Raw genomic sequence first — 24,326 nt, forward strand, 5'->3', positions numbered from 1 at the left:
CATGTAACAGATACATGGGGTTGAACAGAAAATAATTCAGTTGCGAGAACAAGCAGCAGATTCACACTTCCTACTCTTCTACGTGTTAGAACGGAAGAGCGCCAATTATCTCATGCCAACGCAGCGCCTGGTCAGTTCAGAGTGTCCGTTGAAAAGATTAAACATATTTTCTATTGCCAGTTCTCAATACTTCTCAATGTTTTTGGCACCCAATAACAAGTTCCTCCCTCGCAGACAGGAGAGAATTGCTCCGACTCCTCCGAAATGGAAAGTTGTGTTCCTTTTTCCAGGGTGTATTTCTTCCTCTACGCCCACTGCGAGCTTACACAAGCACATCAATACACCTAAAGGCGAAAACACTTAATGAAATGTTTTCCATGATCTCCAAAATGCGTCCCACATTAAGGAAGGGGGTGTGGGGGGATTACTGTTTCATCCTGCCAACTTCTCAAGAAAAGCACTAAAGGATCTTACGTTTCTTTTTTAGCTTACATAACCATGTCATCGCTACTTGGCCTGCTGAGAGCAGTTTTACCTCATTGGCTGCCTTCGAGGGAGGTGAGGAAAGACAAGGGTATCACTGTTATGTCAATGGCTGCCATTGATGATGACATATGCCCCACCCATTTTGACTAGGAGGAGCGAATTGAGCGAATTTACAATTGGAGTTAGAGTAGAGTGTGTTGCCCAAAAGACACTTGAACTTTGGAAAATTTAACTCTTTTTGTTACCATTATGTTTGTAATTCATGCTTTCCTTATCATAGTGACCAGATCGCTTCTTTCTGGCTAGCCTTTGTCATCAACCATGCAGTCTATGTATTCTATTCTATGTTCTATGATGTCATCTCGCCACATTGGTTCCCCCAATAAATAGAGGATTTACACCAATTTCCTGCAGCTTCTTTTTAGCCAAATTATGTGTAAATACGCATGACATCAAATCTAACAATTTTACAGTAGGGTACACAGTTATATTTGAAATGAAACATAATTTGGTCCACTGAATCTGTGCTCCACCTTTACACCGATATAAAAAAATATATCAGCAATGTGAATGTTATTTTCCGCAAACCACGACTTTTTCGACTTCTCTGACACGGCATTCACCGTTCAGCTATTCTTGTTTCCTTAGCTGCACCTGACACGGGCGAGCAGTCAAGCCAGATCGGTAATAAAAGCGGCGTAGGCAGCGGCGGTGTTGGCGAAGCTCGTGTGGGAAGAGGAAGAGGAGGTGCGGGGCGGCTAGAGGGTTTGGTCGGGAGGAAAAACAGCTGGGAATTGAAAGTTCAGCCAAGTGCGAACGTGGTCTCGGCATCATCTGAGGATTTCCATTATACTCCGCTACTTTAAGCTGAGCCAACCAAGCAAGGAGTAATGTCTGGCAGGGGAGGAGATAGTCGGGGGTGTTCATGGGTAGTTCAGGCCCAGCTGGATTTTCCAAGCATCCCTTTTGCAACTTTGGCGAACACAACCATGGATTTTTGTTAAACGTAAATTGAAGGCCTTCAGGGGATGTCATTTATTTATTTGAAATACTTAACTTATTGACTACAATTAAAAATAATTAGCATCCAAGGAATTTAAAGCTTTAAATGCGCTTGTTTCAGTACCATGGACAGCGCTATATTTCCAATACATTTTGACTGGGAGGAGCGAATGAATGAATGTTTGTCGATTGGATCTGTTATTGTTTTTAAATTATTATAAACAAATATATCACTTTATCTTGTGCTATAGATATAAAAAAAAATCCTAATAAAAAAAACTAGTTAAGGCTAAAAATACTGAAATGTATGAGAGACTACTTAATTTTTATTTATCATATCATCACTTATCATTATCCCCGTTTCCCCATTTAAACTTATTATCTAACGAAATGTGATAAAGACCAAAGCTTAGCTAACGAAGCTGGACCTGTCACAATTTCATTGAATTTCGTTTAAAAGTGGTGTGTATCTTTACATGGACTTAATGGGTAAGGGAGATACCAGGCAAGCACTTAGCTTTCTCCATTACAACTGCGACTCTTTGACCATCTTTCCAATTCCCACTCATTTACGCCTTAAATACATAAAGCAATTACCTTTCCTCAGGTCTCATGCCAGAATCTTACATTTTGAAAAGAACCTACTGTCCTCACTGTTTTATTGGATTTCATTGCATTTCACAATGCCAAAGAACAAATTCACGTGGTAGCTCTTTTATTTTTTAAAACATTATTATTTTCAGTGTAATTATGATGCCAAGGGAAAAACAATAGTCTAATACATTTGGGCTTGGCAGTCTTGCTCTGCTTATTACGGGCCTGAATGTCCAGGATATTATTCAAACGGAGCCTAATTCAAGCCAAGTATTTTGTTTCAGTAAACTATTTGAGCCTCCTCTTTTGTCAAAAGTTTCAACACGATGAAAAATGTCACCAGCATCGATATCTACGGGCGTGCTTTTCTTATGAATGGCCGCTTCATCTACTCTCGCCGTGCTCCCAATTCATAAATCTTGTAGCTCCGATTAAATGTGCCAAAAATGAAAAGATGGATAGTAGTGAATTTGATTTTACAGTCTGTTCAAAATGAGCTGGATCACCAAACCATCGAGTCAAGAGAGGAAAACAAATGTTATGGTCCAAAGATCAGAAACGCTTCATTATAAAGCCATTAGTATCCACAGTTGGTCCCCAAAAAAGCTGCTGGGTTGTTTATGCCTGGCTATCCTCATTAAAATAGATCTAGGTGGCCCTTTTGTTTGTCCGCACCATGACAGACAGCATCCTCTTTCCTCCTTAACGATGCCATGACGACATACCTCGGAGGGGGTGGGCCGCACGTGGGGATTAAGCGAGCGCAATTTCCTCGGCGCAGAAGCCTCGCTCGCCTAATTACAGCCTGTGTTCGCCCATCTCTCATTTCGCGACAGTGCGGCGAGGTGACAACAACTATTTGTCGAGGCGAGCCCGGGGCAGAGAGGCTAAAGACGAGGTATAGATGGTGGAAAGCCGGAGCAGATGGGGCGGTGTCAGGGAGCTCCGAGTGAGAGCGCGCCGTCATCCATCACGGGCGCCCTGACGAAAAAAAAAAACATGGCGAGTCTTGCCGAGCTAATTATAGCAACGGCTAGCGTCGGACTGAACCTGCCGCTTGAGACAAACGTCTAAGGACATCATCATATTGGACGGAATGGACGAGGGATAGTACGTATTGATCCAAAATATATGTCATTCATCAAAAACCAGAATGACTTGTACGGTACATTCCAATTGAGACGGAAAGTCAAGTGAGGTTCCAATCCCTCGAAACCGTGTGCGGTCGATTGGTCGCCGGTCTTTTGGTCACCGTCTTTTGGTCGCCGGTCTTTTGGTCGCCGGTCTTTTGGTCGCCCCGACCGCGACAATGGACCAAAAGACCGGCGACCGAAAGACCGACGACCAAAAGACCGACGACAAAACAAGGTAAAACAACACGATCTACGCATCAATAAAAGCCAACAATAGCCATGAGCAGTTTCACTGAGCCGACGTGTGAGTGTAGAAGAGTTTGTATGTACATGCGTTGTCCCTTTAAGAAGCAACGTCAGTCAGGGTCTTAACAAGTTCTCCAACAAAAAACAATACAAGTCCAGGAAATTTGGAGCTTTTCTTTAGCCTAATAATTACTAGGGCATTAATTATGACTAAATAGTAATTCACAGTTTGTATTCAGGGAATTTGAGCAACGATTTAAATGGTAATTATCACTTACCTTCCGGGCGACCAAAAGACCGGCGACCAAAAGATCGGCGACCAAAAGACCGGCGACCAATCGACCGTGTACCGACTGCCTTAGAACGATTAATAAATTTGACTTTTTTTGCTGCCTTAGAGTCATGCCTAATCCCAGCTCCAGATCTGAATGATCACCTGCGTTATGTGCAAACAGCACAGTAATGCGAGCAATGCCGGCACGAGAATCCATCGAAACAGCTATTTTTTTGCAGTATCAGACAGTATTGGGAAAACCCTAATCAAAACTCTTCTGAAATGTTTGAATATTGCTCAAGGGCCGTAAACATTGCTGAAGTTTACGTTGAGGACAAACATGCTCAAAGACCAATTAAGTATTTGATTAATGCAGGAATGGACATGAATAATGTATTAAAAGATTTAGAAAACGGCTTAAACTTAACCTTTGCGTTTGCTTTCTTTGAATGCCAGAATGTGGGAAGTTTGGGTTTTGTTTTGTGCATTTGGGAGAGGAATACAATTCAATCCTTCATAGAAAACAAAGACACAAACATCAAGGGAGTCCCACCAGTGAACCTCCAGCTTTTTCTTCTGCCGGCTTTTTGAGTGGGCCCCTTGAAACTCTGCCGGGGATGATGGGGATTAGGCGAGGGGAAAAACTGTCTGAGAATATAGAAATAAACATTGAAAACAATGACAAGAGGCTAAAAAAGGACGCTAGATCACGGCGCATTATTCATCAAGGTGATTAGCAGAAAATTCCAAAAGGATCTGGACTGGAAAGTTAAAAAAGTTTGCTAGTCATCAAAATAACTTCTTCTCGATGACACAACAGTAATATCATTTCCATACTATCCGGCAAAATGAGGGCCAGGAGCCTCAAAGAAAATTAGGTGCATAATGCAGCAATTCGCTTCTCATTTCTTCCCCCCAAATTTATCGGACAAGGCCAACGAAATGGTAATAGACTTGATGTCTCCATCTACCCATTCGCATTCATTTGTTATTTATTCATGAGAAAGTAAGCGGGCTCCGCCACGAGATGTAGTTTAGATCGTCTGTTCTCGCATGATATTCAGATTCCAGTGTAATTTCGGTAAGGAAAAAATACCCAGTGCTTGGTCGCCCCCCCTGCCCCCCTGATAAGACTTTGCTCAAAATGTCCAACTCGGTAAAAGGAGAAAATATTGTGAGGAGGCAGAAAATACAACCAGTCCCTCCCAAATGATGATTACGCCATTGTTACGGTAGATTTTAGCTTTTTTCCAGAACAAACTGAAAGGGAAATTTCTCTAGGGATACTCCAGACTATTTTCTTTAAGATATATATTATATACTTTCATGTATAGGCTAACGCAATCCATTTGAACTGAGATGTGCCAAATAAAGTCAAACAACCGATGAATTCATGACCTATTTTCCAAAATAAGTTTGTGAGCCAACTGTTCAGACAATCACCAATTTGTGATGTCATCATTGCTATGATATCCTGCGTACTGCCTACGATCAAAACGCCCTTTTTATCCATCGCACTCGATTCGTGCCAGAGCTGCTAGCATCACATGCTAGCCGGATCCCTGGTTGTCATCGTAGCTAAAGACTCTGCAGTGGATCAAGGCTGCCCCCCTCAAAAAAAGGCCAAGTCCAAGTCTGCACTTGACCAAAACGTGTCACACACATTACCGAGGCACCTGGGAAATGCTTCAATTGAGTGAAGGTGAAAAATCTCAATCTTCATCCAAGGTCTTTATCTAGGATAAGATGATAAAGTGATGGAGTCGGCAGCTTGCCCTCGATGGAACTATATCATTCTATCATCTCGCAGACCTCCCCTACCCAATTCTCTGTGTTTACTTAACCTTTAGGAAGTCCTCATTAGTGAGCTCACTCTGGAGAGCCTATTGGCTTGTCAGGGGGGAGATAAATTAACAGACGGTGCATTGATTTGACTTTGCCTTAAGCCGGGATCACGCTGGACTGGACGGTCAGTGTGTGTGCACCGTAATTTGTTTATCGGGGTGAAGCGCGAGTTGGAAAGCGATTGGCGGGGAAATCTCCCCAACTCCGAATGAAAAAATAAACATTTGGACTGTCCTTCACAAACAAAAGTTTGAATGTTGAGTTAATACTAAAAAATAAATACATTTTAATAACTTGATCTTTTGCACCCAATTCTGGTCTTCTAAAACTGACGCGATCGGGTCTGTGATAGGATCCCTAATCTTTACAACTCTGGACTATTTGGTTGCTCATTCACTGCTACTGACATCAATCGAAATTCAATTTAATTTCAACTGCAAAATCTGACTTACTAAACGCATCTATAAAAACAACAGAGGTCAAGCGGTTCATTGGCAATTCCAGAGGAAAGAAAAAAATCAGCCATCTTTATTAGTACTTCAAGAACAACCGAGCATCTGCTGAATCGCTTGAGACAGCATTGGCCCTTAAAACAAGTTCAGCGAGGTTATAGAAGGGGGGTGGAGGCAGTGAAAAGTCTGCGATAATACTTGATTCTTGACATTTTGTGCACTGTAAAGATAGGATTTTAAGCAGCACGAGTACAACTGCATTGCTAAGCATAATAGACCACAAGTACGATTTGTCATCCAGCAGCTACTCCAGCCCATTATTAGAGTCTGCCGTCTAGGGGCCTGATAAAAGCCCACAGCGGTGAAAACTGGCTTTTCACACCCACACAGGAACAAGAAAACAGGCCGAATGGGGCCTGACTGAGGGCGAGACATCAAATCTATAGTAGGAGGAGACGTGTCAGAGCACAATAGAATGAGGAAAACAAGGCAAAGAGTTGATGGGAAATGGGTGCACCAAAGGCTTGAAAGGAAAAATAAGAAAATCAATGGAAAGATAAATGATTTAGAGACTCCAAGCCCCAACCTGAGAAGAGAAGCCGGACGCTAACGTCGGCTACTAATCAAGATGACAGTCGTGTTTTGCATGATCCCATCTCGCCGTTCATTTTAATCGTTCCTTTTAATTGACCTGCGAAATCCAAATGTCAATGCTGACACGGGGGGCTATTTGTCCCGGATGGCGGTGGCCGGGGAAAAACTGGAGCCTCTGGAAGTGAAATGTAATGATCCCAGCCAGCTTCCAGTCCAGGAGTCTAAAAAAATGTGGCTCCAAGTTCAGTATGTGGGTCTTAAAAGTACACCCATCATCTTGAAAGTCACGTATACGCGTGCCCACCCAGGACATTGCAGCGATGGGCTAGCTTCACGTATCTGCGATGCTGCAGTCGGTGTTCACGCTGAGGATTTTCAGCGTGGCGCCAAATGAGCAGCGCCTACGGCCGCAGAAAAACATAAGCACAGTGGGGGAACTTTTGAACAACAGCGGAAAGCAGGAGGTCTCCAGCAGCACTTAAAACCTGCCTCTCTCCTTTTCGATTTTGCAACCTCTGGATAAACTCAAAGCGCTATGCTCGGACTTCAAAAGTAAGCCGGGTAGGTCTTCACTTTCACACCGCTTCATTGGAAAATTGACATATCTGAGAGATCACATGATAAGATCAAAGAGCCCAGTAGAAAATCTATGTCACTTTCCTGAAGAATTCACCCAAGCGGGTTATTACCATTTCTTAAACGTGGGGGGCTTGGGGTAGCATTTGCACTTCAGTGGTGTTGCTGTTGTTCACACAAAGGTGAGTCTTGAGTCATACATTTCTGATTTTAACTGTTTGACTGCTGTTGACAGGGACAGATTGAATGTCATGGTGTATATATAGTCCTTATTTGTGTTAATAAATATTATATTTGCTGGTAATAGATCCATGGTGAATTTGAGGTCGACTCTAAATTGGATGTTATGCTCCCATTTTCAAAATTCCCTTGCCTCAATCTTGCTCTGGATCATTTAATAATGTAGATGTGAAGAAATGCTCCAATACAACAATATTCCATTACTTTAAGGGATGAACAATCGATGGGGAAATGGGTGCAATTGAATGATTTCATATTTTTTAACTTTCCTTGTTATTTTATATTGCGCAGCCCAATCAAATAGTACGAAAGAAAAAAAAATCACATTAAATGGACTTTCCATAGCAACCGTTGCCTCATCGCAAAACACTAACACTTATTTCTTTTGACATTTTGACAGTTTGAGAATGTACTCACCCCAAGTACACTGCCAATAAATAAATAAATAAAAATACAAAAGGCGAGCCCTGGGCCTAATACGTTACTCTGTCAATCAGTGTGAAGTATTCCCGCTAAGGGGGGTCTTTATTGAAATGGTATTTTATTTTCCAAAGAAGGAAAACAACTTTAATCATTTTTGCTTGTTTGATGAGGCCAGTAATCAACACGAGTTACTCGTGACGCAGGAAATTAACTTGTTCACTAACCGCAACAGACATCGTATCTTCGTCACGTAACAACATCTTACCTGGCTTCAACGCTCGGATGGATAGAAATGAGCTGACCACTTAAGTCCAATTTCTATGGAGATTTCAATTTGCACCGACCTTGTATATCTCATTACAAAAAAAACATATCCTAAAAAAGCAACACTGAATTACTAAATCCACATCCTATTTATTAAAGTGGAACCCTCTAATGCACACATCAAATACGTACATGTCACTATTTTAAGATCGAAAACACAACTTCCAAATTCCTTATCAAGTAAATTTAGAATAATAATAAAAAATTGCAATTATAAATCATTTAAAAGTACAATAATAATTTCCAACATTTTAGAAATAATGTGCTGCTATACTTTTCCAAACAGAGATACTAGGATCACACTTGACACAGTATTTTCTTATAGTAAGACACTTAACCTAATTACTTACAAACTAATCTTAAGAACTTAATGTTCCATGAAACCTCACCAAAGTTTTTAAAGATTAGGGGGCAATGATGTTACAAGTGCACTTCAGACACTCCATAGTTCCGGCAAAATATGTTATATTCTAGAAATACCATAATTATTCCTTGAGCGGATTGAACAGCAGCTACGAACGAAAACATCTTAAACGCAGGATTTGAATGCAAAGTGAAATCATCTGTGGAGGGCCATTAAAAAGGCAAGCTATCAATACGTAAAGGATGTAGGAAGCAAGACTTTGTTGCCCAACTTGAGCTTACTTGGTGTGTTCCCATTGTCTGATCTGTGACATTTATAAAGCCAATGAAAAGAGCAATGAATCCTTTGAGGATTTGTCGGCAGCTCTTGTTAATTGCACCACGGAGGGTACACTTTATAGATTCGTTCAAGGAGACGGAAAAACAGTCCCCCGTTCGTCCGTCAAAGACAAAACGAACAAAAGTAACTCATTTGCCATGCAAAAAAGTGGCCTGTGTGGTTTTTAACCATTAACAGGGCACTCATTGGTCCATTTACACATCCCAATAAAAACGGATGGGACATCTAAGGTTGTCAATGGCACTGAAAATGAGCATTCTTAGCCAGACACAGTTAGTTGTGCCATATACAGTGTATTACAAATGTATGTATTGTAGCAAAAGTTAATATTGTAGTCCACGTAACCCAACATGTTTTGTCCATGTATGTGTATACGCGGTTTTCCTGCGCTCTATTTGGTTATTTTTTTATTTTATTTTTTAATTAGCCAAAATAGTCACTTGTTCTATAATAGGAGTGCATTATCATCTTCGTACAGTCAATCTGGGCATAATTGTTTGGGACACCTGTGAGCCAATTATGATCGGGAGACGATTATGGGATGATTTCAAATGTGTTTTGGTTAGGATAACGACCTGAGCGGATGGCCTACCCCCGGGCTTATGGATTTTAACGAAGTACGACGAAAAGGAATTGCGAGTTCACTCACTGACAAGCCTGGGCTTTTCTATATTTTTGGCTCAAAGATTATTCAGTGTTTTGTGACGGGCAAGCACTGACAAATATTCATGAAAGGAAAGGGTAACATAAAGAGAAAAGGAAACCCACGCTGCCGACAATCCAGAGAGAATGGCTAAACCTGACGGGAATTACAAGGCCTCATTATATACGCCATAAAGCAGTAAGTAAACAGTGGAAGGAAACTAATTGCCATTCTAAGGAGTGGAGGGAATCGCGCCAAATTTCTATTGAGCACAATTAATGAAACCACTTAGGACAAAGTCAGATTCCGAGGAAACATTGCAGGTGACAGATCAATCAATATTACGGATAATGCCGCCATGCCGTGATTGAGCTTCGAACACCTGGAGAATGGAAATGTTGCTACAGACACACAATACAGTGCACTGATCTAACAAATGGAAAAATTTGATTTGTAATGTTCATGAAAAAAAGTCTTCAAAGTTGTCAACATACTGTGGTGATGACTGTTTGTGTATACATTTCAAAGGACTGTCGACTTTGAGAGTCAACATGCTTACTATGAGCCTGTTAAACATGAAGCTGCTTTCCAACAGCGTTCCTAATTGGGCTGCCTTAGACACAATCGACTATTTCGTCACGAGAATTCCTCACCTTTCCAGCGCTTCGATTTGTCAAATTGCTTTGGTGTTCATTGATATCACACAGATTTTTGAAAGACAAAATAACTACTGGCACGCTTGTCACTAGTTGCTGACAAAACTAGTCTGGTGAAGAAAAAAAATCAGCGACTGTCGGCAGGAATGCAAATTGCTAGAGCGCATAACTCGGATGAAGGCCACAGACCACGAGTGTCAAACCAGATCTCATGTGGGCCGGACTAGTTGAATTTTCAGCCAAAAAATTAACTTACTGGCCACATTGATGGCACCAGACAGAAGTCCAATCTGTTTTGACAGAAAGGAGCGAATCAACGGATTGGACCCAAAAGCAGACAGCAATTGAATATTTCCTTCCAAGAATTGACTCTCTAATACACGCTAGAAAAATCAAACTTTTCTCGATCACAAACAAACCCTAATGTTGACATGTTTACCACACAAGCCCAATTCCGAGGCCTTCAACTCTGCCACCACATTTACGGTCTGTCTGCACCTGTGCAGCAACTTTAAGAAATAAGGAAAAGGAAGCCTCGAAGAGGCACTCCTTTTCTGATAGTTTCCCGGCAGACGAGATGAGCCAAATTGAACGGAATCACAAGAGTCTCACTTCCGCTCAAGATGTCTCTCTTATCTGTTTCTGCCACTGGCGCTTAAAAAGCACACGTTAACTTTCGCCCGCTAGACTAGCACAGCAGAGAGAACAGCACATTCATGAATTTAGATATTCACCTTTTTTATTTTTTACCTTGGCAGACAAATGCTTGCTATTACTGGAATTCTTCTCTAGACTATTGTTTCAATGCCTCCAACTCACGTTCATTCTCTGCCACCTTCCCAGTTCAAATGGATTGGACGTCCACTCGTGACAAACTCATATATATTCATATTCAATTAACGGCATGAGAGGACACTTTTACATAAAGTTCACTTGAAAAGAATGCAGATAGTTTATGCCAGCGGCGCGACAAGGCTCAGGTACATCCTTGATGGCATGAAAATGTAGGCCGTCCCAAAAGTCACACCATACTTTTTCTATTTCGCTTTGGATACCATTTGGACAGACGTGAGGCCATCAGAAATTGACAGCTAAGGCTTAGCTCTTTTTGGAACTGTATCATTCCCTCGCCTGTGGTTGGCCATTTGACATTGCAGCAGTAGTGCAAAATTGCTACCTGGCAAGACGTTTTTCTGAAGATCGGTACCAATTTAAAACCCTTTCTGGCCATCACGCTCCTCAAATACAGTAGAACCTGGATGTTTTCTTCCATAAGCCTGCTACTAGCCATTTTGTCATATTGGATTGGACACCTTGGTGCCGCTATCAATGAAAGCCAGTTAGTTAAAAAGCCGTGATCTGTATGTCTGTCTTTTACTGCCCAGCACAACAGCCATTCCCATTCAATTGAAGTAGGTTGTCAAGGATTTAATTCATTACATTTTGGTTTTTTATCAGGTGAACACCTTAGCCGTCGCTCAGCAGAAAAGAAAACAATAAAGAGGAGGTCCAGGTAATGAGCTGGTTTCATCACAAGCTTCCCTCCATCTCCCCTTAGCACTCTCACGGACTCCTCTGAGCTCAAGTAAAGGGGCTAAATTAATCGCATTCCGAGGCAATTTTGCACCATTTGAAGGCTTGAGAAAGGAAGCCTTGACAAACAAATACAAAGTCTACGCGACGTGCATCCGTAATCAGATCTTTGTTTGTAATGTCTCGGAGGAAGTCGGGCAGACAACTCGGGATGTAGGAGCAAAAGACAGCGGACCACCGTGAGAATCGTTTCTGAAAGGTAGCTGATAATCAACGTTGGAGGAATATTGTTAGTTCCACACCGCAAAACAATTGGTGCTATCCTCACTTTAAAAAGAGACAAATGTTCTGGCGGCGCCAATTCCGAAAGGAATGAAAAAAAATGTTTGATAATTTCTAGAACAGGCCGATAATTGGAGCCTTTACCTGAGGCTTTAAAAGTGAGGACCTTGTTGAGATCATTAAGCAATGTCCAGCTAACTAAAGATATCTATCCCCTGAGAACAAGTAAATTAGTGGAGGATCTAACTATTACACTCACCATTCGCATATACTGTAGATTCACATCCACACAAACAGACTAGTAAAAGAGAGGGTGTCGTAGGTAACAAGGTTTCATTCAAATATCCAAAAAAGGAACATATTCTGGACGATATCACACAGAATGCAATCTAAATCAATCCACAAAAGATAGTCCAACTTCTAGTGAGAGAGGGGAATGTCTAGGATGTCTCATTGCTGTCGATCCACGCAATCGTCTCAGACGCTTTCAGTCGGACACGGACGATCAGTCGTTCGCCGTCCATTCATCCGCACCTCGGTCAATGGCGGAATAGATTGCGAACAAAGGCTGTAGTTTCCCAGCGACTTACCGTCTTTCTGCCCCAAGTTTCCTTGGTAACAAAGCTGTTGTACCTAGAAGCTTGGGCAAGTGCATTCCTATTTGCAGTTTGTATAAAGGTGAGGCTACAGGATTTGGGTTGACAGCGCGTTGTCACTGGGGGCGCGTTGGCTACAAGAAGCAATTCTGAAAGATCAGCAGTTGAGCTATAAAAGAGGGCGTGCGTGTCGATCTTACTTGATAAGAAAACTGTCTGAAAGCAATGTCTTTTATTTTATTATATTCATTTTTTTGCTTCTGCGGCGCTCGAGCTATGAATTTTAAGTTCATGTTTGAGCAAAGTATAAAGAAGTAAGTTAAGTCAGTCAATTAAAAAAAAGAAATAATAATAATAATAAAAACACTCGTTTTAGGTATTAGAGGTGTGGAAAAACTATCTTGTTCCAAGTCGTATTTTGACCGGTAAAGACCTGTCGTGATGGTGTGTGAATACAGTATTATCAAAACCGAAATGTAAGCATACGTGTGCTCATTTCTGTTGGTAATACAAACGAGCGATAACTAATAGCTGAAACTGTACAAGCAATTATGGGGGTTCAGCATTTAGTTTTCAGGGTAAAAGAAACTGTACTCTCAATTGACCCCACTGTCTGTCCAGGCTAGTGTGTTAAAATGAGATGTGTGATTCTTGCTCAAGGGGATGCATCTGACCAAGCTTTTTCGCAAACGTCTGATTACGATGGTCTACAATGTGACCTGGGGAATTGTTTTAAACTATAAAAAATGAATGCAAACTACATCTCATTTAAGAGAGCGCACATAAGGGATTTTCTGCTGCATAATGTGTAAGCGCACAATGCATCTGCAAGCATTCAATAAGCTGCTGATAAGGACCAATAGTGGCAACTTAAACAAAAGAGGCCTTGTGCTGACGTGGCACTGCGCTGCCTATAGAGCTTAGTAACTAAACACACTAAGCAACCGTTGGCCGCATTCAATTTCTGAGAGAGAGAACCTCTATGCTCTTAAGTGACTTTGTGGGATTGTTTTTTTTTTCTTTTTTCTACGCTACCGAGAGCAAACGGACTAACACGGCCTCACACTTCAGGAGCTTGGGCGTCCCGCGAGGCGAGTAATGTTGTCTTTGCTAATCAAGACGTTGGAGAAAGAGCGGGGCAAAAAGGAAACACTGCGAAAATGAAGCATTCTAGTGTGGCTCCCCCGGGCCGAGCAACGCAAGCCAAGCGTGGAGGAAATCACAAGCCCGAGCTTTAATGAAAGAGGCAGACCCGACGACACGACATTGAGGCGAGGGATGTAAACACCCCAAGTGGTTGACAGGGTTCGAGGTACAAGCTGACAAGAGGTTTTGTTGGCATTTCACGTATATTCACCAAGCCTTCGATTACGGTCCTATGAGAATCACAATGACAGCTTCTGCTTTGACACCACAAAATTTTTGGACCCACATTTTAGCAATTTCATCTTCAGCGTCAACATCTAAAATTTAAATCCACAGCTGATGGATGAGAAGAACCAGACAATTGAACGTCGTTCGTCGTCAAACGCACCGTGAGAGTTATTACAGTTGAATTTCAGGACTCAATTCGGCTTATTTGCAACTCACTTTTCCAAAATTCCCCTTTTCACCTTTTCTTTTCGCTGCAAGTGATAGAAGTATATTTATATTATTTAATTTTTAAGGCGAAGAAAGCCGACCTTATTTCTCTCCCCACTTGGGGTTCATGTGTTAGAAAAATACAATTTGTTAGAACCAAATTAGCGACCTTTACATTTTTCCATGAAAACAATTGCCATTTAATTCCACTATAATTGAGCTAGGAACTGTTGATGCTATAAAAAGGGTAACATAAGAGAACACGAAGATAATTAGCTTATTACAGAGTTTGTATCAATGCGGCTGGCGCTTATTAACTTGTTTGCCTTATGCGAGCAGACGTTCCCCGAGTCGAGGTGGCATTTTAATAGGACCGGCACGTGCGGAGCAATAATTCGACGTTCACGTGCTCACGCAGGCGCTATTTTGACACCCGATGCCACATCGCCTCACATGGACCGAAGGCGTAGGAGGACGCGTGGCATCGGAATTGCGTTGATCTCGACGTTCGTCGGCTGCCGATCACAGAAGAGTCTTGGAAGCGAAGACCTTTTCCAACGGGGTTATTGTTACTTGATACCTAATCCGCGTTATATTTCGGTTGGCAGCGCTTCTGTCGATAGCAATCCAAAGCAGATAGTGGGACGCAACCCGGCATTATCTCTGAAGCTCGCGTAGGCTAATCTGTATCGGCGAAATGAATCATTAAGTCTCAAACGCTAAGTCCTACACATATGTAGAGCAACGAGTTCAAAGACCATTGGAGACGTAACCACTAAAAGCTGAACGACCCAATTTTCGGGTGAGCCAAATTTCTCAACATCAAAGAATTTTGCCTTTTGGAACCGTTTGTGTTTTTTTTTTTTGTGCGAGCAGGTCTTAAGAGAAAATGGATATACGTAAATCATTGGCTGCCATTAACGGCTATTGATACCCAATCCATTTGCAGTGGGAGGTCTGGCAGTTATTTTAGGGGTAGTATTAGAATGGATAGTACAAATGACCTCTTCTGCACGTAAAATGCATTTCGAGTTACAAAACTAAGTAACTTTGTAAGTAGAGGTACCGCCGTACTAGTATTTTCATAATTACCAGGAATTTGCCCTGGAAATTGCCACCTATATCAACAAAAAAAAACATTAACCAAGTGAGGTCCACCTCATACGCCCAAAGCATTTTTGGAGCCTGTCAAAGACCCACAGAGGTTAATTATATGGCACATGATCTGTTTATTTATCCAACTTGTTCCCAGCGCCCTTATCTTCTTTTTTTTCGTAGCAAGATGGAAAGCGGGCTGCATTCTAATAAACGCCATCCCTTCCCCGTGTCGCTCTGAGCGCTGTAGCATGATGAGGAGAATGAGATATCAACAAACATCTTTTGTCACTGCGGGAAGTCGACTCGGAAAATTTGTTCACCGACAACTTTGAAAATGTGAAAAACCCAAAGCGTTTAACTCATTGACTGCCATTGAAGGTGACAGGCATCAATTCTCCCATTTTAAATGGATTGGACGTCTACCATCATCTGAAATATTCCATCAAAACAAGCGATAGCCACTGCTGTGGATTGTCATCAAGCAAAAGGGGTAATAAATCATAACACAAAGACCTTCAAGTCCCAACTCCTGTTCATCTGCATGGCGAGCTACCATACCACTTGCCGCTTTCCCCACAGCTGCTGCCTTATAAATCAATTATTCAGAGCTGTGGAACCAGTCCCTGTAATATTTCCACCGCCCTCTGCGATATCAATTGAAATCATAAAGATGAGCGAAGCATTTCATCTTCGCTCAAACTCGCCGGAGCGGAACCAAACGTTCCCTCGTTGCCGCGCCAGTGGGCTTACCGGGAGCTCCAGTTTCTCCCAAGTTTTGTTAGCAAACTTTAACTGTCTATACTTTAGAAAAAATTGTAGATTCTGAGAGTTAATACTGGGATTTGTAAGGGAAAGAAGACACTATAGACGTCTTATCCATTTAAGGTGGGAGGCTTGGCGGCGAAATGAACGAAGATTCGCTGGCTAATGCGCTCCCAGTTGAAACGAATTAAACATCTGCTGTTGATAAATGTGTTTCAATTAACATGCCACTTGATTGGACGTCTATCGTCATCAATGGCAACCAGATTTGATTTTCAATCTGCTAAAAATGACACAATCAGGACCCATTTCCGATCAAGTGATCAGTTCTGTTGTCTTTTTTAAAGAAGAGAAGCAAGCATGAAACATAATTATTGACACCTGAGGGGAACAAAAAGAACATCTCTCTAAAGAAAGCTTTTTCCTGTCATTAATTGCTGTGAAATTCCCGTTTGGAAACAAATGGGTACAATGTGAGCCACTCCGTTCTTACTTTGAAGTGCTCTCCAGTACAAAGTGACTGACTTTTATCATCGGGCGAAAAGCGGATGAATGCGTCTCGCACTCGACAAGCGGGGCGCTTAAGAGAGATGTAGTTAGCGCCGTCATTTGTAAAAAAAAAAAGAACAACGGCGGGCAGCCGTTAAGGCACGTCTCTCTCGTCTTTGACTTTTGCGAGGAGTGGGATGTTCGACAGTCGGCGAGCAGGTAGCGGCGGAGTGATTACTCTGCAGCCGAGTCTAATTTGTCATGTTAAGGCACACTCACGAGGTGACGCACACACAAAAGTGCCACCCACCCACATTCCGCCAATGCGATAACATATTCGGCATGACAGCGTGAACACGAGTAAAAGGTTGAGGGATTGCCTAAATCCAGTCTACAACAGGAGTAGAACACATCATAAATCCTATTGGGTTTAAAAGAGAATAAAGCATGTATCTTGTGGAACCAAGGAATTCTCAAACCTCACTCTGTAGCTACTTCACTTCTAATTTTGGGACAGGCCCTGCAGCTCACACTGCAGGCAGTACGGACTCCTCCGGAGATGCGGCATAAAAAAAGTGCAACACGGTTTTAATGGTTTCTCGCGAAATATTCTGAATACAAACCAAAGTCAACCGCCGTTAGAATGACACATTTTCAGTTGTCGTTCTTCGGTCGAAGCTCATGCAAGCTTTGGGCGGTACACGGTCGATTGGTCGCTGGTCTTTTGGTCGCCGGTCTTTTGGTCGCCAGTCTTTTGGTCGCCCGGAAGGTAAGTGATAATTACCATTTAAATCGTTGCTCAAATTCCCTAAATACAAACTGCGAATTACTATTTAGTCATACTTAATGTCCTATTAATTATTAGGCTAAAGAAAAGCTCAAAATTTCCCGGACTTTTATTGTTTTTTGTTGGAGAACTTGTTAAGACCCTGACTGACGTAGCTTCTAAAAGGGACAACATACAAACTCATACACTCACACGTCGGCTCAGTGAAACTGCTCATGGCCATTGTTGACTTTTATTGATGCATAGACCGTGTTGTTTTACCTTGTTTTGTCGCCGGTCTTTTGGTCGCCCGTTGTCGCGGTCAGGGCGACCAAAAGACCGGCGACCAATCGACCGCACACGGCTTTGGGCACCTCCCAATCTGTGGTACAAGGCTCACGATAACGATGATCTCACAATATGGCAAATTTGACAATTATCGATACGCGGGTGAGGACATCAATATACTATTAAATGGAAAAACAAGCTATGTTGTAATGGAAAAATGAGCAATGTTTGCACTGTCGCGGACAAGGCGAATAACTTCTCGACTCTCCTAGATTATGAAAATATTCCAGTTTCTGATCAGAAAAACAGCATTATTGCAAAATTCTTGTCAACAAATGGGTGTCTTTCTTAACTCACTGCAAGCCAAGAACAACAATTGGCATCCAATTCATTTAAACTGGGAGGTCTAGCTTCGTAAACTCACGAGTATAAAAAATGCCTGTAAACACAGCTTTGCTAAATATGATTTCATTTTGATTCCTTTGACATGAACAACATACTTATAATATTGTCTCGAGGGTTCAAAGAATGAAAAAAAAAAAAAAGAATAGCTTCACATACTTTCCAGGAGCTATAATTTCCTCACTTAAAACTACAGTGTGTGTACGGGGGGGTTGCTAAAATATTAAAGTGTGCCTTAAAAATCAAGAAGAAAGCACCGAAACTCATATGGTGCACTTTTGAATAAAAGATGATTTCCCCAGTAAAGCTTTTCAAAATGCAGCTGTAAAGAGAAGCGCGGAAGGAAAAAAGAAATACTTCAAACATTACTTTGTATTTTGTTTTTGAATTGTTTGCTTTTTAGCGCATTATACAATTTTCTGAACTATGGCGGAGAGATCTCACGCTCTTGTAACAATGTTTTGGTAAACAATTCCACATAACATAAACTGAACTTCAATTAGTAGGATCAAATTGAGCTATTTTGTAGTTAAAATTAATGCGGTGAATACCAGCATAGTCAAGCAAACTGCACATCATAGGTTGAGTTGATTTAGATTATTACACCGACGAAAGAGACGAATCGGAAAGAGTTGAATAATATCGGGGTATGTTTCATTCAAAAAAATTAATTGCATTTTATGCAATATTGGTGATCTCGATCCCTCGTTGTGGGGATTCCTGCATTTAATACTTAAACCAAATTTAGACTGGGCCTTAAATTTATAATGATTTTTTTGAACTCTGACCACTGACTGCCTGTTATTTAGTTTTTTGTTTTAGTTATATTTAACTAAAAATAGCCTTATTAACACAACATTTCAGCCTTACAATTTCAAGGACGCGTGTAAATGCTCATTTTTTATTTCGACTGAAATCACTAGATGTTCAATTTCCTGAGCGATTTTTGAGGAACAAATTCACTCTTTAGTCCTCGGCTGGTGATGCGAGAACCGGAGACAGTCGCCACAACGTTCTTTTTGCGACTGATCTAAAACATCTTCGCCCAAAGTCTCCCTGCATTCATCGAAAATTCATTTGTAATCAGTAGCTGACTGCTCACAATTACCGATGTCATGCTAATCTCCTAGTTTGATTGCCTAAAAAGGCCTGAATAGTAGCGGGTTGGTTCATTCACAGTTCATGCTTTGTCTTTACCTTTGCGAACATCCGTCTAAGTGCGGGCTGGCGAATTAAAAGGCGGAGTGACAGCAAAATGATAGCGCTCTTTGGAGATCGGCTCTTACGGATGCAAAATGCGGCGGAATGGACTCCAGAGGACACATAAAAGGATGTTTTCTTTAGCTATCCAAAGAAGTAGTCATGTGTTTTGGGGGTTTTAAAACGGCTTTTTACCTGACAACTTTGCTCAGTGCAAATAAAAGTTATATAAAGGCTTTTTTTTTTTTTAAAACAAAACATTAATCTTTCAGGACAGCGACTAGGCGGTTTGGTCCCTCTACTACGACGCATTAGAAATGACTACTTTACGATTCTTAGTGTTACGTCCATAATTTTGCATTCGGATTGGTTTCTCCAGTCAAGGTTGTCTTTTTTCGCCGATTCTGTCCGTAACTTTTGCGGACACAATAACAGATGCAGTTAAGGGCGTACGACTGTACTGCAATATTGCATAACATCCTATTTTTGTAAAAGTCAGTGGTTTAAATTTGCAAAGAAAGCCCAACCATATCCTTTAAAAAAACAAATTGCATGTCCAGTTGTCTTGTTTTTTTTGTTGGGAAAAGAAGGTACCAGATTTAGAATGTAGTCGAAAAAAAAAGCAGCAATACAGTATGACCTTTAAACACAGTTCATTCGCCGTTGAGGTTTTTTTTTTTCTCCTGTTTTCCGATTGTCTCTCTTCTCTCCTCATCTTTCACAAAGTCCACTGGAATTTAAAAACATAAAGAAGTTCTGTGGAGAAAGGTCATCTGGGTCAACTCGAGATTTGCTGTGAGTGCAAGAAGAGTGGATGCCTTGACATTTTTAGAGATGTATTTTTTGGGCCCTGGATCAGGTAACCAACCCCATAAAATGCTCCCAGTCAGTTATCATTTTACATCTTAGACTACATATTTATAAAAATAGAAGGAAAATAGAGTAGTCCAGTCCGGGTCAAACACAATTCATCACATTTGCTTCAAATACTGTTTCCCTCTAGAAATATTTTCAAATACCCCTTTACTTGTTTGGGATATGCTCCGGCACCCTTTGGGGTTAAGCGGCATGGTAAATGAAGGGATGGATATAGTGAATTGATAGATTACAATTGGGAATAGTTGTGAATTAGCATGCAAGAAAAATAGGGGAACAAGGACGTTCTGTCAAATGATTAAACTCCTTTTTCTTGATTGGATACACAGTGGGTGATATAGTCAGATTTCTATGTAAAGTTCAGTCCAGCAGACGGCTCGTCAACCTTGCCTGGTCGCCCCTACGTTGTTTACATTTGCACTTTACACAGCGGAGCGAGATGGAATTCTCCATGGAGATTTCAAGGCTAACTACATCGCCTGCTAAGTGCTAAATAAAATGATTACGGGCTTGTATTTTATGGGAGGGGTTGCATGGCTTTTGGCTGCACTGCACAGGCACATTAGCCCCCTCTGACAGCATTTTTTTTAATATGCTTAAAAAAACCGTCTACTGTGCAGTTTTTGATCTCGCCGTAGCTCCAAGGGCAGCGGGTGATTTAGCGTTATTACAATATACTTCCGTGGCGTGTTTGCTCGAGTAATGAAAACAAGCAAAGATGTAGTCCTCAGCATTCACCATTGGATAACAAATGTCCAGAATTGCAGAAATGCATGATTGGATGTGTTTGACAAGCTCCCTTATGCAAAGTCGCCGCTGACGGCTTTGGAAAAGACGTCAAAGCAAGGAGCGAGCGCTTGAAATGCAAAGATGTTCTGTTCTGCGGCACAATGATGCAGTGTACTTACGCTAATTAGCTTTCCCCTGACAACACCTCCAGCACCCGCACCCCCACCCAGCCACGGATACTTCAAATATGACGGTGCAATACTTCTTGTGCACAAAGGCGGTTGGTACACCGACAAGCAACGCCCTCAATGCCTCCCTCACCACTTCCGTCGCTTAGAAGGTAACCACAAAATGTACATCTGCTCAAAAGCTGCATTGCAGTACTGCATCACAACAAACAGAAGGTTTGAAGATAAAGTACAAATATAAGGATGAATACACACAATTTGTGACACTATCTCAAACGATGATGCATACTCACGCCCCTTTAGTGGTGTGCAAAATAATCACTGGCACCGTAACTCTTTGTATGGTAAGGGTTAAAATCATCAGCTCCCATTGGCAGTACCAAAAAGTTCCAATACATCAACAAGGGCTGGCTCTAGAGGTGACTGTGTAGTTCCCTTCAAAAAGAGTGCATTCAGCCAAAGAACCTTCTCACATACATGGAACTCAATAGCAATTAAAGTACGTGAACTCCCGTCTCTGAACCTCTTGGCCAATCATCTTCAAGCCTGGCTGTTAGACGAACAAAATTACGATCATATGTGTGTGTCTAGTATGTGTCATCATTTATCTTCAACCTAGACAAGGGACTAAAGATGAAAATTAGCTCTTGGCTACCATCTTACACATTTTCAAGTATTCATTATCATGAATATAAATGTTCATTAATGTGTGCTGTCCCCTTATTAAATAAATCAAACTCAATGACTTCCAGGAATGAAAATAAACTTAAGTAGAATATATTTGCAGTCGATCACAAAGAATTCCAGTATTTGTTGCTTTGTTATTCTAATTCTTCCAAAAAACCAATACCGAGCAATATCATCTACCATAAACAGTTTATAGAAGTAAACTTTTAGTTGTGGCTAATCATAATATGATTTCATAAGAGTTCACGTTTGATCCTTTTCTTACGACCTAATAAATACCACAATGTCAGTTGGCATTTCTATAAAATCCTACACTTGAGAAGACTGCATACGACAGTGCAAAATGGATTGGAATGTGTCTGTGTCTCATGCTGCTGATGTTTGCCATTTCTGTTATGCGGCGCAACGGCTCAGTGTTTCACCTTAATCACGCTCGCCTTGCATTTTAGCCGCGTGAAACTTTTGCCCGGGCTGACGGTGGCAGGACACACGCTACGCATCTCCACTGCTACCCACAGAGAGGAAGGAAAATTGCTTACCTACAAGACAAAAGAAGAACAGAGGGAGAAGGTTACCACAATATCACTAAAGCAGGATGTAAAAATCAGTAAAGTGTTATTTCAAAGAACTAAACCGAAGAGCCATGTCTGAGAAAATGCTGTGGAATGGAGTCAGTCGGTTACTAGTTGGACTATAAGATTTTTTTTTTAAATGAAATCCATCGTTTTATCTTTCCTAAATCAGCAGTCAGTAAAATGCTGTAGTAGTAATAGGAAGACTTTTGTTTTCAGCACTGTTAAAGGTTGAAAACGATGCAAATATTTTGCGGAATAAAAGGGAACCCATGTTGACGTCAGCATAGCCTTTTAAAAGGAGATCTTAGATGGCGTACTCTGCGGGATTCAACTCGGGAGTCTGATATTTGTGGAAAAAATGATTTCCCCCAGGCAGAGGTGATCAAAGTCGGTAGAAAACTTCAAAGCCAGAGCAAAGAGCGATGGCCCTTCCAAAAAATCTGTTAACCAACTTTTGGGTATGAGAACCTGTAAACTCTGCAGAAAAGTTGGACCGAGCAGTGTGTAAGGTGAATAGCGATAAGAAAACAATCTATCGCCTATAACATAAAATCAATGCATATTTCCTTACCTCTAGCAATTTAATACAGGTGCCTTTTCCGCAGTTGCTTTGGCCCCGCCCCAAAAATTGACTTACATTTCCAAGACTGCATTGTAATAAAAAATAAATACTAAATATATGTAAGCTATAATTTTACTAATTCTTGAACCGTGATAGTATTAAGGTTGGGTCATGGGGAGGAACCGTGTTCCAAATTTGCATATGGACTATAAACTAAGACACATTTCCACATTCATGTACAAAAGATTGCCTCATCCTGTGAAGATATATGGGACTTTAGTTATGAGTTATTAATGCCTTGCTGTAATTTCACAAGAATATTAATGCATGGTGATCCTATAGACTCACAGGTGGATCTCAGGGAGGATTAGTCCGTTCAAATCAGTTCCAAGGGGTGGGAGGGATTGGGAATGAGATAGCTTTTGAGAGGGGGCGGTGGGGGAATATGAAAATGTCAGACGGAATGCTCTCACACAAAAACAATCTTCCCGGGATTACGGTGACGGAACACCGGTCCTGATGAGACCTGACGGGAAGGCAGCCAATTAAATATCACTTCCATATTCTCTGCCTATCCTTGTCGTTACAATTTTTAAAAGTCAAATCTATGTGGGGACTGCTTTTTGGAATAGGGGTGACTCACTAGCATCTTTATATTTGCTGCCAGTCCTCCCATTTCAAACGGAATGGACAATATTTGACCCCATCAACTGAGCCTGACTCACCGGATTTAGATTGTCCCAGTACCAATCCAGATTTCAACTCTGAAAATGACGTGATCGGCCCCTATTTCCAAACACGTGATCAGATCTGGGATCTCTAGATTGGGTGTCAACTAGTGACAAAACTAATTTCATAGCAGTCGGGTGAAAGTAGCTGCTCGATTGGACGTCTAGGATCGCCCATGGCACTGAAAGAGTTCATTTGCAATGATTAATCAGGGAGCGCAGCAGGTTATACGTGAGAGGCAGCAAAAGAAAAGGATTGTTCATGCTCCGAAGCGTCAGTCCCAGCAGGAACATTAAATATACATTTGTGTGTGCTGCTCCGTCTGACCCACTTTGCCAGCTCTAGCTAAGAATCAGCTTTTTTGGGCCGGCACCCAAAGACTATAAAGCCCTCATTGATTAATCCGACCAGAAGACCACGACTGCCATCGTATGACTCCTCCTACACTATTGACTCTCTCTGATAGTTCTCAGGGCCATGCCGCAAAGATCGAATAAGACGTATGGATACGCCGTCCTCTAGTGGAAGTCAACGGCTGTCAACAAGCAGACGAATTGGACGTCTATCGCCATCGATGGCAGCCAACAACTTCATATATTTTCAAACCGCAATCCGGATCTATTTAAAAGTCATCCAAAGGTTTTGATTAGACCACCAGATTCAGCCGTCACATCTGTTGCACGTTAGGCTCTGATAGCCAGCAGGTGCCTTCATCCAGCCCGTGTGTTGAGCGTGACATTAGCCGCATCAAACAACTACCACTTGGCTCCTCGCTTCAATTGTTTTTCATCA

General features: G+C 41.5%; 1 protein-coding gene across 6 annotated transcripts in view; it reads right to left on the reverse strand.

Annotated features, from left to right (window-relative positions):
- cadm1a (cell adhesion molecule 1a) overlaps positions 1 to 24,326 on the reverse strand; it is a 196,657-nt gene that overhangs the window by 96,246 nt on the left and 76,085 nt on the right. Inside the window, exon 3 of one of the 6 annotated variants that reach the window (XM_077592228.1) lies at positions 22,091 to 22,207. The exons of the other annotated variants lie outside the window; for them this stretch is intronic. The gene's annotated coding sequence lies outside the window, so the exon portion shown is untranslated. The remainder of the gene's footprint in view (positions 1 to 22,090; positions 22,208 to 24,326) is intronic. 6 annotated transcript variants of the gene reach the window in all.

This window comes from Stigmatopora argus, chromosome 22, assembly GCF_051989625.1.
Source record: "Stigmatopora argus isolate UIUO_Sarg chromosome 22, RoL_Sarg_1.0, whole genome shotgun sequence".
NCBI classification, from domain to species: Eukaryota; Metazoa; Chordata; class Actinopteri; order Syngnathiformes; family Syngnathidae; genus Stigmatopora; species Stigmatopora argus.